At 54.8% G+C, this 16,709-nt stretch overlaps 1 protein-coding gene across 4 annotated transcripts in view; it reads left to right on the top strand.

Moving 5' to 3' along the window:
• The window catches only part of CASZ1 (castor zinc finger 1), a 140,071-nt gene that overhangs the window by 17,110 nt on the left and 106,252 nt on the right, over positions 1-16,709 (top strand). For 3 of the 4 annotated variants that reach the window (XM_079142551.1, XM_079142547.1, XM_079142549.1), the window contains exon 2: positions 14,030-14,176. The gene's annotated coding sequence lies outside the window, so the exon portion shown is untranslated. Of the gene's footprint in view, positions 1-441; positions 977-14,029; positions 14,177-16,709 lie in introns of those variants that run through there. The other variant, XM_079142548.1, reaches the window with a different exon arrangement.

The raw sequence follows: 16,709 nt of genomic DNA, 5'->3' as shown, positions 1-16,709 counted from the left end.
CAGCTTCCTAATGTGCCTTCATGATCCTTGAGTCACTGTGACCTTCCCTCCGAGAGGATAGCAAAGGTCTTACAGACCCTGGTGTACAAAGAAACTGAGGCCAGGAGAGGGGAGGCTGCTGAGCCAACGTCCCGCAGTTAGCCTGTGACACATTTGGAAGCAGGACCAAGCCTTTGGGCTGCTGGGGAACTTGGTCATCTCCCCCGTGGCTCCAGTTCTGGGCACAGAGTTATGCTTCCTTCTATTCTTTTTCTTTTTGAGACTGGGTATTGAACCCAGGGGTGCTCGATCACCGAGCCATGTCCCCAGTTATTTTATTTTGAGATGGGGTCTCACTAAGTTGCGAGGCTGTTCTCAAACTTGTGATCCTCCTGCCTCAGGCTTTTCCACTCTCTGAGCAGGCAAACGAACCCTCCTGGGTTCGTTCCCCCCTCCTGGGGGATCAGATTTTGTGACGGTGGCTTAGGGTAACTAGTCTTCTGCTTTTAAGGACTATTTCTATTGAGGAAAGAGCCCTGGACAGAGAGATAGGCAAGAGGTTTCTAGCCCGACCTCTGCCACTGACAAACAGCCATATCCCAAGACCCAGAGCTGGAGGGCTGGACCCAGAGGTTCCTTGTCTCGTCCCACTTCAGGACGCCTGGAGCTTCCTGCCACCCTCCAGAGTCCCCAGCTGTGCCATGCAGCACACCCTCTCCCACAACCTGTCAAACCAGAGATGCCAGTTCCCCAGGACTCCCCGGCACTCCCGCCCCTATCTAGTACCAGGCAGACCTCTGCAGGAAGGCCAGGCCTGTGCCCTGTGCACCTGCTTATTGATAACTGCGTGTCTGCATGTGCCTCGGGTCGGAGCCCTTTGGTTTGAACTTGCCTCGTACCGAGAGGCCGGGACGTGAGGAAATTACAAGCAGGGGAGCCAAGTGGTACCCTATGACAGGAGGCAGCTGTGGAGAAAAGAGCAGGCTCCATGCCCAGGGTGAGCGCCATCTGGGTGGGAGGCCTGGCTTCCAGCTGTGGGGGCTCCGGAAGGGCAGAGGCTGGGAGGAATGATTTTGAAGCCACTACTATGGAGATTAAGGGGATGAGAATGTAAATCTCAAGTAAAAAGGTAATTGAATGTAATAGCAAACACTGCTCGCTCTATGTTAATTTTAGCTCTTCCCCTGGATACAAGACGCTGTATTAGTGTTTTATTACCATTTTGTTTGCACTAATAAAATAGTAAAATTTATTTCAAGGAAGTTGAAGGATGGTTTTACAATGCAAATTTGAAGAAATTGGACTTTTCATTTATGCCTCTGCTATTTTAAACCCTGACGGGTGTAAATTAGCTACAGGGACGGAGCAGACCCCACTGATGGGGACTTGGGAGGCGAGAACCCTGGCAGAGGTTCTAGACTGGCTCAGGGCAAAAAGTAGAGAGGGCGCCACAGACAGACTAAGGCCACTCAGGGACCTGGCTAGGTGGGACTGGGCTGTGGGTGAGGGCTCAGGCTTGAGTGACTGGGCGTAGGCAGGAACGTCACACACAGAGCCACTGGGGAGACACACAGGCCTCAGGCCTTAGGGCTGCATCTTTACTCGTGGCCCTTTGGCCTCCTTCTTGTCCTGACATTGGACCTCGATTAACCTGGTGAACCCTCAAAGGGAACTGAGCAACCTCTGTCCTTTGTGCCCACCAAGGGCAAGTGGGCCACTTGTCCAGGACACACCCATCCATCAAAAGGTGCTGCAGATTGAGGAGAGCCATCAGAATCTGGAGGAGGGACCCTGAGCCTACAAGGACCCTGGGGCAAAGACCCAGGCCAGGTCCTGGCTTCTGCCTTCTCGCTTCCTTCTGGCCTAGGCATGCTGAGAAAGTGGAGCAGGGCTTTCTCAGCGTCCCTTCAAATGGGGCCAGTCCCCAGCCTGACGGTGTCCATGAACCACAAGGCCGGATGTCAGAATTAAAAAAAAAAAAAAAAAAAAATCAAGCAGTCAGAATTTTTGAGGAACCAGACAGTGATAGAGTCGGGATGGAAAGGGGTGATAGCCGAGTTTCCTTTGGAGTTTGGGGTAAAGAATTCAGGTTGGATCTTGTTTTATCCAAACCGGTTTGTTTATCTCTGAAAAATTATTGGCAGCAATGGCCCAAAGGGATGCATCGGGGGACCTGCTTCCAAAGAGTGGGGAGCCCAAGTGTTCTAGTGTCTGGCGGAGTCGGCAGCGTGTATCGCCCAGGGTTTGCTGGCTGCCTGCCTGGGCTGGGAGAACCGGGAGCCCATGGTGCTGGTTCCTGACCCCAACCCTAGGTCTTGTGGGGGTTCTTAGTGTGTTCTGTCTCCCTTGTGGGGAGTGTTGTGTGTGTGTGTGTGTGTGTGTGTGTGTGTGTGTGTGTGTGTTTAAGGAGACGATTCAGACTGTTGATACTAGTCAGGCCACAGTATGGAAGCTGTCACAGCTGCAGAAAACACTGTGGATACCCTTGGCGGCAGTGAGACCCTGCTGGTGGGTTGCAGGGAACTCGGTCCTGGAGCAGAGGAGGTGGGCATCGGCCCCCAGCCCTTCCCCGAGGCTCCTCTGGGCCCCGGGGCCACATCTGGAGCAGAGGGAGCCTGTGTTGAGTCTGCTCTGGTCAGAGGTACCTCTGAGGGTCAGGCCTGTCTGAAGCAGCAGGTCCTGCACTCCATGTGGTTGACGGAAGGGCAGGAAAATTCTCCAACCAGGCCTCTTTGAGATCCTTCTGGAACAAGGGACTGGGGTGGGATTTCTTGGGATCATGAGGTCAGGTGCTCAGGAGTCCAAGCCTGGAAACAGGCCTCTCACCTCCTCTTTTCCACTGCTGAGCACCCAGGAGGTCCTGGTGTTTCTGGGCTGGTAGCTGAGGGGCAGAAAGGGAGGCGGCCGAGGCAAGGGCAGGCTCGGGAGTGTTGCTGAAAGGAGGGAGAGATGGGAACATTTAAAGGAGGAGAGCCCGTCACTTAGCCTTGGGAATGGTTTCCAGTTCTCTGAGAAGGGGAGACACACTGCTGTGTGCCCAAGGATTTAGAGAGGCATTGGGCAGGGGGGCTCCACTCCGAGTGGATTTCAACCCACAACTGTAATTACTCAAGGAGCAGACGGAAATGGGAAAAGAGGATTAGCGGGGTGCCCTGCTGGGCCTGGCGGTGCAGGTGGCACCCGGAGTACCCGGTCTGGCACAGCACCTGCCAGCTCTTAGCTCAACTTCTGGGCTGGGGTTAGAGCCACGGTGGTCTGCCCTGAGGAATGGGCCCCTGGGCACCTCTTTCCTCGGCTGTCCTGTCTGGCCACAGCACATCCTGGAAGCAGGACCCCTCTCTGCTGCCTTGTCCTGTGTGGTTTGGGGAGCCTGTCATCTGGTGCCCAGTGCTTCCCCAGTTGCCCCTTCAGTTGGAGGAAAGGTAGGCCAGAACCCTGGGGTCTTTTGCCCTCTGTCCCCTCAGCCCCCTGGGGGTGTGACAGCATCCCTGGGTGCTCTGAACCACGCTCACCTTCCCTGCACCTGTCAGCTGTCTCATTGACTGTCTGGCTTGGCCGCCGCCCATCCTCTCCTCCCAGGCCGGCCCCGCCTCCACCCCTCCCCCAGCCCACACTCCCTCCCTTCCTGTCTCTGCCCACAGCTGTCTCTACCTGCCCGTCGCCGGCACACCTGAGGATCCGAGGCTGCCTATCGGAGTGTGGGCACAGTTCAGGGTGTTTACCAGACAGCCAGGATAAGGCATTAAATCCTGTTGCTGTCTTCCCAGGGCCGGGTTCCTCAGATGGTTTTCCAAATTCCTAATCTCGGTGCCCGCATCCCTGCCCAGCCTGTGTTTGATGGGAGCTTTCCTTTCCCATTGAAGCTGAACCCGGCAGGATCTGACATGGGGTTGGGTCTGGGTTCCCACCGGTGCACGATGACATGGGTGTCCAGCCCCTTCCTCTCTTTGGGTCTTTCTTCCTTTCTTTGGGAATCTTAGCAAGAGGGGGCCAGGATTCTGCCATCCGGTGTTCTAGACCCCCACCCTCACCAGTGTGGTTCTGAGGCCACCCGCTATAATTGGGGGTATGTGTCCCAGATGGGGCTTACTGTCAGAGGCCAGGGGAATTCAGTTTGAGGAGGGTCTGGAAGGGGATGAGCAGTTCCATAGCACTGCCTGGGTTCTAGAGTCTTCCCTTGCATTCATGATACTCAACATCCAGAGGGAGGGCCGATGGGAGGGCTGGGTGAGCCCCAGCGGACAGGAGCCTGCCTCCGTTCTTTTTCTTTCCTTCCTTCCTTCCTTTTTCTCTTTCCTTTCTTTCTTTCTTCCTTTCTTTTTCTTTCTTTTTTTTTTTTTCTTCCTTATTGAGGATGGAACCCAGGCCTGGCACATGCTTGCCAAGCACTCTACCAATGGAGCCACATCCCCGGCCTCTTTTATTTTTTAATTTTGAGACTGAGTCTTGCTAAGATGCCCTGGTTGACCTCGAATGGATGAGCCTCCTGCTTCAGCCTCCCAAGTTGCTGGGATTATAGGAGTGTGCCACTACCTCAGGGATCCAGGGTCTCCCAGAGACCTGTCTGCCCACCCTGGGATAGGAGGACTGTCCAGAGGTGGGGGGGGGGCTCTGCCACACCCTTAATCCTCTCTCCTAGGAGGCAGGCTGTGAGAGGCCCATAAGCTCATTCCCCCATGCTGGGGACTTTCTGGGAGTGGAAGAGCAGGGACCTGAGCAACCGGGGCTGCCTGGATCTACCCCTCTGGGGGTGCCTGGTACTAGTGGGTGTGTCCTTTCTGCCAGCTGCCATGTGACCTGGACGGACCCTTCTAGTTCCCAAGTCTCTCCTGGCTGTGGACCCCTCTCCTTCCTCTCTCCCCTGCTCCTTCTCTTCCTCCCTCCAGGCAACCTGAGGGCTCTTGGTTTTGCAGCAGAGTCTCCCTCTCACAAGGCCTCCTCACCCGTTCTTGCTAGGTTCCAGGTGGCCTCTGCAGTCATCACTGCTCTGTGCTGTCCCCTCTCTGAGACTGCACTGCAGGAGACAGGAGGGCTTGGTGGTGGGGAAGGGGTGCCAGCCAGCTTCCTGCTGGGTCCTCGGCCAGCACCTGCTCCATCAAGGCTGTGGGCTGGGGGCTGGTTCTTCTATTTCTAATATGTGTTGGGAAATTATCAAAAAGTGGGATAAAAAAGGGGATAGGAAAAGTCTGGAGAGGGATAGTTGGGCTGGAGAGGACAGGGAGGAGGGGGAGGAGGAGGAGGAGAAAAGAGGTGAAATGGATTCATTAGAAAAACTTGTTTACTGGCTTTGCTTAGGCGCCTCCATTTTAAAAGTCTACGTTTACAATAAGTCGCTAATTAAAATACGAAATTAAGCAACAGCTATGTTTTTTTTTCCCTTACACTTTAATTGCATGATTTTTTGTGATGTAATTTCTGGAAACACCCAGCGTACCTCACAGGGCTGATTGTTTGATAAACTAGAAGCACCTGAAACCAACCCAAAAAATAAATATATAAATCCAAGGGGAACTTAAGGTAGATTGGAAGTGACAGAGAACTGCAGGCAGCGGGGAATCAAAAATCCATAATAAAAACCAAAAAGCTTCTAAGTGAGGACATTTATCCTCCTGCCCAAACCCCCTACAGCACCACCCAAGCCAGAACAGTCTGCGCAACTTGGGGAGGGGAAGCTGGAACAGAAGCCAGACCTGGGGGCGGGCTCGCCCCGGCCCCCACCCCAAGCTGGTGCTATGGAGAACACACACTCAGCTGTGAGTCTTTCTGACTCTGTTCTGGCTGGGCTCAGAACTGGGACCTTTGAAGGGGAACTTCTTTGTCCCCGTTGTTCTCAATCCAGGGGCAAGTCCCCGAGGGACGGAGGGAATGGAGGTCTGTGACTGACCTCCTGGGAAAAGCAAGCGCCACAGCAGGGGGCGGGGCCCAGGCCTGGTTGCTGGCCCTGCGTTCCTGACTACCCTGGAAGCAGTCTCTTCCAGAAGGTGGTGGAGAGGGTGGTCCAGTGCAGGAGAAATGTGTGCTGACTCTGGCAGACAACCCGTGGCCTGCTACCTTTAAGACGTAGACCTAGTCGAGATTGCAAAACTGCTGAGAAACCTGTCAGGAACTGACTCAGGGTGGGGCGGGGAGGAAGCTGGATCCCACTGGCAACCTGGCTGTGGGGAACTCAGGCCCAGCATCACTGGGGACTCTAGGCCTCCTGGGCACAGGGCACAGGGCAGCAGTGCTTGTGGGACAGAGGGGGCCACGATGCTGGCTGCTTCCTCCACATACCAACCAGGGGCCCAGTTGGCCAGAGGCCCTAGTAACCTCTTTATTGAGTACTCTGCTTATGGAGAAAAAGGAAAGGCCTCCTTTCAGTGTCTCTAAAAAATGTAGTTTCTCCCTGATTATAATTTATGCTTGTGGCTAATTGGAAAATACAGAAGAGTATAAAGAAATAATTAAAAAATGGGCAATATAGTGGTAGTATGAGTCAGGGAGACAGAAGATTTGGTTGTCAGCTCCAGATCTGCCACCCAGCAGTGTGACTTTGGGCAAATTACTTGGCAGTTCTGAACCTCAGTTTCCTCATCTGTAAGTTGGGAATAATGGTCAGCTGCTGAGGATTCCGCGTGATCATCCATATAAAATACTTAACGCTGGCACAAGGCACACTTAAATATTAGCTGTTTCTGTTATTATAGTTAATGGTTATTCCCACTGCCTTGGGATAGGCTTTTTAATTTTTCATTAAGAAAAAAAAAATTACATCGATAAGATTATTTATCTAAACCTGTGATGTCCGATACAGTTAACCTCTGGCCACATGTGGTTATTTAAGCTTAAATTAATTAAAATTAAATAAAATTAAAAATTCCGTTCCTCAGTCACACTCACCACATTTCAAGTGCTCAGTAGCCACATGTGGCCAGTGGCTGCTGACTTCGACAGCACAGGAAGTTCTACTGGGCAGCTATCTGAAGGACAGAGCCCTCTGAGATTTTCCACAGGACCATTTCCTCCTTTTAAAAAAGTGCCTCTTTTAAAAAACGTGTTCTTATTTTTCGTGGTGCTGAGGATCGGGGCAAGGGCTCTACCACTGAGCTACTTCCCCATCTTTTAAAGTGTCTCTTAAGGGCAGTTGCCATGGTCCAAGAAGTGGTCCCATCCCTCTTCCCAACCTGGACTTTGAGCATTCTCTGGCCTCTGATTGGCTCTGCTGGGTTCCCCCTTCCTCATGTGCTGCTCTCTGATTGGTGCTAGGCACTGAGGGATTCTGAGAGGAACAGGTCTGGCCTGCTCTTTGGCTCCCAGCTGAGATGCCAGGGCAAGAGCAGGGTGCAGTTTCTCCCCTGCCCCAGAGGGTTCTGGAGGGGCAGCTTCCCTTGGCACCCCAAGCCTCTCTAGGCCAGTTCATCCACCCCCTCACCTCACAGGGCAGGAGACCAAGGAAAGGAGGGACTTGCTCGAGGTAGTAAAAATGAGCCATAATTACCCACCGTCCACAGTCCAGAGGGTCCAAGCCATACCTAGAGCTCGCCGGACCTCCCCAGGGAGTAAGGCAGCCTTTCTTGAAGGGAGATGCCACGGTAGGGGGACTGGCCTGGTTCCCCAAGGCCTGTGTAGACCTCCTGATCCCAGTGAGGGTCTTCAGCCTTCCAGAGGCGCCCTGAATATAAACGGTTGTGAGATCCAGGGTGGGGGTGCCGGAGATCCCAGATTGGGGAGCCACTCCTAGATGATCTTGCGGTGGCCACTGGTCATCCTGCGACTGAGCCGGATGAGCATGGGGTGATGCTGGGGTCAGTCCTCCCTGTGTGGCTGAGGGCAGAACGACGGGTGGAGGGCTTTGGGCAGGGCCGGCAGGGGAGTAATCCCCAGGGCAGTGGGCAAGACAGATAGGGAGAGCCGAAACCGGACCTGCTGATGTGGCCCTTTCTGCTCGCAGCGGATCATAAAATATGGCTCAGATTTTCATTACGGGCTCTATCGATTATCTTCTGGGACGGATGAATTATAGAGAACATTAAATTTTTTTTAAAAAGCAAGTGAGAGAGGAAATATCTGAATGAGTTTGGGTGGTCGATGGCAGAAAGGGCTGAGCCACCAGACCTGGTCTTGGAGCAGGATGAGAACAGAACCACCCAGAACCTCCCTCCTAGCCTCCGGCTCCAGCTCTGGGCCTCCAGGCCTGGCTGGCTGGCTTTGCAGTTGGGGAGGCCTGTGCTCCCCTATGCGCTCTTTGCTGTGCTTTGTCCCCGCAGGGACCTGCCTGGCTCTGGGAAGGTGGAAAATCAGGCTGTTTACAAGGCTCTGACCTGAACCTTTCCTGGCTTCAGGGCTTCTTTCCTGGGAGCTGGGCCCCGAATCCTGGTCTTTTCCTTCCAAGGACCTCCTGATCTGGAGGTGCTGCCTGAGCAGAGGGAAGGTTCGGAGGGCAGTGTGGTCTCCTGGGTCAGGACTGGGGTGGGAACTCCTGAGCCCGCTGGCTGCCTCTTTCCCCAGCTCCTTCCATCTGCAGTCACATCCTGGAGGATTTCTGGTTTCCTTTGTCACCTTGGGAAGAGCAAGTTGGGGTTCACAACTGTGCATCTAAATCCAGTTGGAAAAAGCCCCCGGAAAGCCCACCCTCCTGCCTTGCTCTACACCCGCCTCACCTCTTCTCTCCTTGCCAGGCAGTGTGTCAATCATGTGTCAGAAGGTCCTGGATTCAAATCACTTCCCAGCATGTGACCTTGGGTGGGACGTGTCCCTCTCTGAGTCTCCGTTTCTCAACTCTCCTGTTGAGATAATCATCTACCTCATTGAGTTCTTGTGATGATTGTATGTACCGATGTATTAAAATCCTGAGTACACAGTGCTTAATAAACTTGAATGGTTATTATTTTCCTCCTCTCCTATGGCAGAGTTTAGAAACCTCCCCCTATTTCATTTGGGCTTTTTGATTTATTGGATTTATCAAATGCTTTATGGCACGTGCGACATGCCGGGTACTTTTCTCAGCATGTTACAGGTAATAAATCATTTAATCCTCATGACTGTACTCAGGAGGAACCATCACGTCTCCATTTTGCTGATGGGGAAACTGAGGTACAGACAGGTTAAAGTACCTTGCCCAGGGTCACACAGCTCAGGAGTGGCAGGGCCTGGGTTCCCATCTGGGTGCTTATGCTCTTCACACCCTGTGGTGTGCCGCTTAGTGATCTGGAGGGTGGTGTGTGTGTGTGTGTGCGCACGTGTGCACGTGTGTGTGTGTGCGCACGCGCACGCAGGGGCACATTCAGACGGCCCCGCCCTCTAGGTGGTCTGGCTGGCTCTGGCTCTGGCCCTCCACACTGTGTGGCTGGTCAGCTGCTCAGCAGGCCCAGCCTTTTCTGGGGCCTGTTCTGGGTGGAGTGTGGCCCCCACCCCCACACCGTCCACCTCACCCGGCTTCACCTAGGCTCTGTGAAAGGTGGTGGTTTCCATGGATATCCGTCTCCCTCTGGCGACACGCCCTTTTTTGTCTAACTCTGCTCCCTGGAGTTGATTGTTTTTGGCACATGGCTCTGTAAACTCATCCAACAATTAAAAGGCGGGTGGGGGGTGGAACAAAATGGAGACAGATAGTTACCGTGGGGCGGGCGACACTTAGGAAGGGCCCCTGGGGCACGTGTCCCCTCCCTGTCCCCCTGTTGGCAGCAGGGCACCACCCAGGGTGTGGAGGGACCGGGGCACCAGCCGGCTGGGAGTCACGCTTGCAGACGCCGGTGCCTTCCATCGGAACCGTCCCCCTCTCCTTCCGTGGGGCCCTACCGGAGCCACCAGTCCTCTCCAGGCCACTGGAAGCCACGAGGTGCCGGCCCCAGCCGACGGAGTGTGGCCTGCCCTTGTTTTGGTGCATGGTGTGTTTGCCGTGTGTACCATCAGGCGCCTGCTGCGCTGGGCGTACCCATCGTAGGCTGTGTGAGGTCACAGTTGAAAAATGCGGTGAAAAACATTTTCATGCCGCAACACATCGAGTAGGATTTTTGTATTAAGATGTGGATTTTTTTATTGTTTTTTTTTTTTCCTCCTTTTCCATACAGCCCCGAAGTTGGGCAATGCACACGTCTGTGTTTTTGTTTTCAGTCCCGGTGGTTTGGGAAATCTGCTCATTAGCGCCGTCCCCTCCCCACCCCGGCTGATCTTCTGCTGTCTGTCCTCAGGAGCGTAGATCTTGCCCCGCCATCTCCTGGTGTCTCCTCTCCTTTGACGAGCTGGTGGGGCCTCCCTTCTATGCACATTTGCCTGGTGAAAGTCAGGGGTTTCTGTGGCCCCGCTCCTCAACCCAGCATCTCTTAGGCAGGTGTTGGTGGCAGGAGGTCCTGATGTGGGCAGACAACAGAGCCGTCTGCTTCCCCCCACCCCCGCCGTAGTGCCCCTCCACTTGCCCCTTGTCTGTAGAGATGAGATGGAAGTTGTCCCACCTGCAAGGACCTCCTTGGAGTGGCCCTCTCCTGAGTGGCTTCCTCGACCCCATCCCATCAGATGACAGGTGGCGATGAGCATGCCCACAGCTGAGACCCGTTTACTAGGTAGGCTCAGGGGTTCTGCCTGCACACCAGATGTGCCGCAGTGGGCCTGGCCTTCCCCACGTTCAGCCCAGCCAGAGTGGCTGAGCACAGCCCTTGGCTTTGTCTGTGACGTCCAACTGAGCGCATTCTGGAGGCCCTGGGAGATTTGCTGGAGATCTGTTCAAGGCTGTGGGGACTGAGATTTGGGAAGGGAAGTGGCATCAGTTGGGAGTGGGTGCTAAGATTATGGGGAGAGAAGGAGGAGGAGCAGGTGAGTTGGGCCTCCAAGCCCAGGCCTGGCTTCAACTCCTGTGAGCAGTGTGACCTTTGCCCGCTCGCTCCATACCTGCATACCTTCTATCCCCGATCTATCCCTGGGGACCACATTCGCTACGACCTCCGTGTTGTAAAGACTGGGCAGGATCACGCACGTAGAGCACTTGGCATGGTGCTTGGCATCTGGTTAGTTAACTTTATTAGTTCTCACGCAGGCTGATTGGCACAGGGGGAAAATCACTCATCCAGTGCCCTCTATTCTGGGCACCTAGTAGGTGCTCAGTCAGTTCTTGGACTTGGTTGGAGGAGGACCAAGTAGCCAAGGAGTCCTCTCAAACCTGAAAGTTATGAATTCCTGGGGCTCCTGAGGGAGAGGGAGAAGCCAAATCGCAGGTTGGGGCCTAGGGAGCTCAACGGAATGGAGAGTGGAAATTGCCCACGAAGCTTTCTGTTGGGGAAGTGGGAGAAGCCACACCAGGCCGATGGATTCTGACATGAAATCAGGGGCCACCCACTGTGGGCCAGCTGTTGTGCTAAGTGCCGGGGACACAAAGGTAATTAAGACCTGGTCTCTGCCCTCGAGGAGTCAGGAATCTGTTGGCGAGACAGACTCATGAACAAATTACTTTAGTCCAGCACAGATTTAAACGCAGGGACTAAGATGTGCGAGGAGCGGAGTAGGGGGTGCACGGGCCCTTGAGGGCTGGCCCGAGACTGCCTTACGAAGCTTGGAAGGGGAAGGGAACGGCCCCTCTCAGCCCTTGCCAAGCCTCCCCATAGCCTGGGAGGCCTCCTCTCCTTCCCTTCTTCTCCTTCCAGGTGACTGACTGGTGAGGAAACTGAGCCGTGGGAGATTAGCTGGCTTGGCAAGAGGCCCACACTGGGTTAAGTGGCAGAACTGGGCCTCAGACCCACGTCTTCTGGTCCTTGGCCCAGGGTTATTTCTGTAACTGCTTTTGGCTTCGCACCCCTTCTCCCCAGGGCTGCCGGTCGGAGATCCACGCTCTGGGCTCTCTACCTACTGACCGGGATTTGTGCTGCTGCCATGGCCCCTGGGGCCTGTGCCGTGGGAGGACCCCAGTGTGTGGAAGGCCCCAAGGCCTGTGCCCTGGTTTAGTAAATGGGTCAGGCCACTTGGTTGGGGACAGTCCCAGAGTAAGGCCACACCCTGGCAGGGCTCGGGGATGGCAGGAATGGGGAAGACTGAGGAGGAGCAGGAAGAGGCCTGGCCACACCCTTTATTTGGTGTTCTTGCTATCAGAGCTGAGAAGTTCCCCCTGCCCCTCAGGCCCTGCTTTGGCAGGAAGAGGCCAGATGAGGCTCCCTAGAGTCTGGAGCCCCCTCTTACTCTGTAACTAGAACCCCTTCAGAACCAGGCATGAGATTCTGGGAGTGCACTGCTGGTGTGGGGTCAGACTCTGGTCTACCAGTTCCTTCCAGAAGTTGGGGAGGTAGCGTGTTTCTCTTGACCTTTTCTCTAGGGAAACACGGTGTCCCTTTTGCAAAGCTGGAAGCCAGGAGTGTCGCCCCTTGTAAGATGCTGGCTTCAGGTGGAGTCTGAGAGGACCTTGGAGTGGAACCCTTGCAGGAGGGTGTTCTGGGGGTGGCAGCCATAGGTGGACCAAGACCCCCCTTCCTCTGGGCCAGAGCCATTTGTCCATGGGTGCGCTGCCCAGGCTTTTGGGGACTCTGGACTAACTGGAGGAGGAGTTTCAGAGCCCAGAGGACTGAGTCTCCCAGTGGCCCTGAAGTTCCCATTAAAGTGTTTTTTCCTCTTTTTTAAAGAAAAAAATATTCCCAAACTGGAAAACAAAGGAAATCCACTTCCCCCAAATCACACGAAACTCACATTAGGGGCCTGGCGGGAATCCATGGAAACCAGGAAACCCGCCATTAACCCTGTGTGGTGCTGAGGGTGGGATGGGAGCCAGGCCAGTCCACCCTGGACTGCTGTCACCTTCCATCCCCACACTTGCCCCAGGGAGCTGGCCCGGGTGACATCGCCCCAGCAGAGGGGAGGAGATGGTGCCGGCGCGCTCAGAGCCAACTCCCTTGCACTCAGTCCCGAGCTTGGGCTGCAGGAGAGGAGGGCTCGGGCACTCCAGGGAGGCCCCCTGGGGACTCCAAGGGCCGGGCCGAGTTGGAGAACCTGCCAGGCAGCTACCCACTCCATGCCACTCAGTACAGTCAGGGCCAGGCCCGCTCACAAACTTGGGGAGCGCATGACCCCAGTAGAGGAGGAAGGAAAGGACCCAAATTTCAGTGCCAGCTCCATACACAAAGTGGGGGCGAGAGTGGGCGAGAGCTCCCCCGGGATTCCCTGCACCCTGCTCTTACATCACCAGGCTGGGCCTCTGCACCGGGAGGCCGCGTGCCAAGTTGGGGCAGTGTGTTTGTGTTTGCACGCACACGGCTCGTTTTTTTTCTCAAAAGGCTGAAAATATTTACAGGTTTGAAGTTGAAACGCAAACAGGAAAAGCCCTTTAAAAAGTGAGTGTAGTGGATATTCAAAACAGGAATCACCATGGAAACACCACAATATTTGCTTAAATTGACACAAAGGTTGCCGGTAGCAGGGCACCGACTTTCTTTGGCCACTTTTTTTTGGCCCAGCACCTATCGCAGATGCATCTCTGCCGCCTCCTTCTAGGGTGTGTGCCCACGCCCTCTTTTCTTTTTTATGAGATGGACCAGCGCAGCAGCTGAGGGGAGGGCGGGAAGGAAGAGACAAGAGTTGACCACTCTGCGCAGCTGCACGGGCACTGCTTCATGTGGTTTTACAGACTGTGAGGCTGCTGGGGGTCATGGGGCAGCCAGGCGCTGTCCCAGAGAAATCCGGAGGGTGCCAGCGTCAGGGGACCCGGGGGCCAGTTCTGCTGCATGGGTCTCATCTGCTTCCAGCGTTGGCTTGATTCATTCTCAGGCTGACCTTTCACCCCAGGTACCAAGCCTTGGGTGTGACCCTTCTGTTGTTCCCAAAGTGGCACCTGATTGGCCTAGTATTGTTTCTCCCTGTTTGATTCTTAGCATAGCAATTGGCTAATAATTGTGCAAAGGGCATACGGGTCGCAGGGTCAAGCATGGCATGCACCGTGGCAGTGCCACCTGCTGATTGGCAGACGGGGTCCAGGAGTCCCACATTGCTGACTGGTGACCTCAGAAGGTGTCGAGACCTTGCCTCCTTTGCTCACCTGTGCACAGCAGTTTCGTGGGCACCAACCGTAGCCTCATCTGTTTTCCTTTCTCTTTTTTGGTAGGTACACAGACCTTGCTGACGGAAGGCAAAGATCCCATTGGCCCTTCCAGCTGCCCTGGCCACCAGCCCCGCCTTCACAGGGGGTCCTGCAGCTCCCCGTGGTGCGTGTTGGAATGGACTTCGGATCCCGGCCTCTTGGGATGCAAAGGTAGCTGCTCCTGGTTCCCAAGATGCCCTTGGAAAGAGTGAGCTGGCCAGTTTGGGGGTTGCGCCTTAGGGTGGGAAATGCATAGGCCCTAGACCGCCCTTTTCAGGAGGTTCCAACCTGGATGGTGGTGGCTTACACACCCTAGGCGAAAGTGGAGAGGGTGTGAGGTCGAGGAGAGGGCCCTGGTCTGGAGCAGGAAACTTGCAGCTTGGCCTTGCTTGGCCCGCAGCTCACTGCTTCTCGCCTCTGGATCTCAGTTTTCTTACCTGTAAAATAACAAAGTTGGAGTAACTGACCCTGAAGAGTCCTCCCTATGGTCCTTGGGTGACACTGAACAGGGTGGCGTGGGTGGGCAGGGGTTTCAGGTGAGGCCTCTGCCTATCAGATGCCACTCCTAGATCTAAGCATGGATCCTCTCTGAACTTCATCTCGGGGACCTTTCTGTATGGGCAGAGGCTGCTCTGAGCTCTGGGCTCAGCCTGGGGTGACCCATCGGGGCTCTCTTGGGTGGCTCCAGCCTAGGCAGAATCCTCAGAGGCGAAACTGCAGGTGCCTTTGATCCAGACTTGGAAATAGCCCCTTACCTAAGTCTGGTCCTGGGGAGTCTATGGGGCTGGACTGTCAGATATTTATCTTCAGGTACCAAACCTGGCAGTCCTTGGGGTGGGGGTTGACACACAGCTAGTGACTCCTTGAATATTGGTGACTATTCAGTATTCTCTTGAGATCCTGAGGGAACCTAAAGCCAGTGGACAGGTCTTTAGGTAGAGGTGAAGCGTCTAGACATTGTCTGGGGAGGCCAGGGCTGGGGGGTGCTCCTTTTCTGAGTGCCAGCACCCCAGCTCAGCCACCATGGGCACCCAGGCCAGGTGGGTGCTGCCTCTCCCTCCCTAGCCTGGCTTTGCCACTCTGAACTTTGAACTTCCAGGGCGGAAGCACTGCAGTGATGGGTACCATGGTACCTGCTGGAGATCCCCAAAGCTGAGGTCTCTCCTTGGGGACTAGCAGGAGCCCTGAATGCAAGCCAGGGATTTGCAAACCAGATGCAAAATTGGCCTTTGGTTGCTGGGGTGGCTGAGACTCTTCTTCCTGGCATCCAGGATGTGAGCACACTCCAGGAATTGGTCCATCTGTACCTAAGGTGTGCTGCCGTTGTCCCCTGTTGCCTGGAAAAGGCCGTGTGGGGGGTTGGTGGCCGCGAGGGCTTGCTTGCATTCGGTGCCAGCATCTGTGCCTTTGCACCTTCTGGAAATCTTCTTGTCTCTCTGCCTCCTCCGATGAGGACTGCTGGGAAGGCAGAGCCTCAGGATGGCTCTCCAGCCCGCCCTGTGCCCCGCCCCGGAGCAGGCTGCCAGAGTGCCTGCAGAGTCCCCTTGGAGGGGATAACATGCGTCTCTTCTCTTCTTGGTGGCAGACTTTTTGTTTTCTTCTTTCTCTGGGCAAAACATGCCCATTAGTTTTTCCCTTTCTGAAATTTCCACTCACTGTTGACTCCCAAGGGCCATGCCAGCTGGGATTTGCACCCGGCACAGGGTATGGGCCCCACAGGTCCAGTGGGACTCCCACATCCTGGCGTTGGCTGTCTTGAGCTTGATAATGAAGCTTGGGAACTCTGTGGGCTCCGAGAGGGAATGTGATGGCCGAGTCCCTCCTCACTTACCCATCCATTTCCAGTGACGGGCTTGGCCACAGGCCGGGGTCCTCTGTGGCAGGGTGACCCTGGTCTCAGTGATATCCAGCCTCATCAGAGTGAGGGCAAGGGAGCCAAGCCTGTGCTCAGTCTGGCCCACAGGCCTGACCTAGCGTCTCCCTGTTTCTGGCTATTTTCTGCAGGATCTGGTCACATTTATCCCACAGTTGCAGAGGGTCTGGTGACTGCACTCTCTCCCCGGTAGGCAAAGTGGACCAGAAGTCCCTGCTCTCATGAAGTCCTTGGAGCAGAGTTCTTGGACCAACATACCCACAGACTGAACAAGGAAGACCTTGGGCAGAAGGGATGAGGGATAAGGGATGGAATGTGCCTGGGGCACTTCAGGCGGGATGCACAGAGAAGGCCTCTGAGGAGGTGACAGCTGAGCTCCAAAGACAGAAAGTGGACAGCCATCTGAAGAGGAGGCTGTCCACTGAAGAGGAGAATATTCCAGAAAAGGAAAACCGGTAGTTGAAAGGTCCTAAGGTGAGAGGAACTCACTCCATTCACTGACCAGAAGGAAAGGCCAAGTGGCCAGGAGATAGACAGGGCAGGGGCCTGGATGTGTTGGGCGTGGTGTGTCAGGGGAGAAGTTGGGATTTTATTCTTGGGTAACAGGATGCCCCCCACAGGGGTTAAGGTAGGAGACAGCGAACCGCTTTTTATTTTTTAAAGATGGCTGGAAGCCAGGGCTGGGGTTGTGGCTCAGTGGTGGAGCTCTTGCCTAGCATGTGTGAGGCACTCGGTTTGATCCTTAGTACCACATATAAATAAAGGAATGAAAAATAAAGGTCTATCAACATCTAAATAAATGTGAAAGAAAATAAAAAGATGATGGGAAGC

Source organism: Sciurus vulgaris (genome assembly GCF_902686455.1).
Source record: "Sciurus vulgaris genome assembly, chromosome: 1".
Classification (NCBI taxonomy): Eukaryota; Metazoa; Chordata; class Mammalia; order Rodentia; family Sciuridae; genus Sciurus; species Sciurus vulgaris.
Note: the sequence above shows the minus strand (reverse complement) of the source record. Positions and strands in the feature narration are given on the sequence as shown.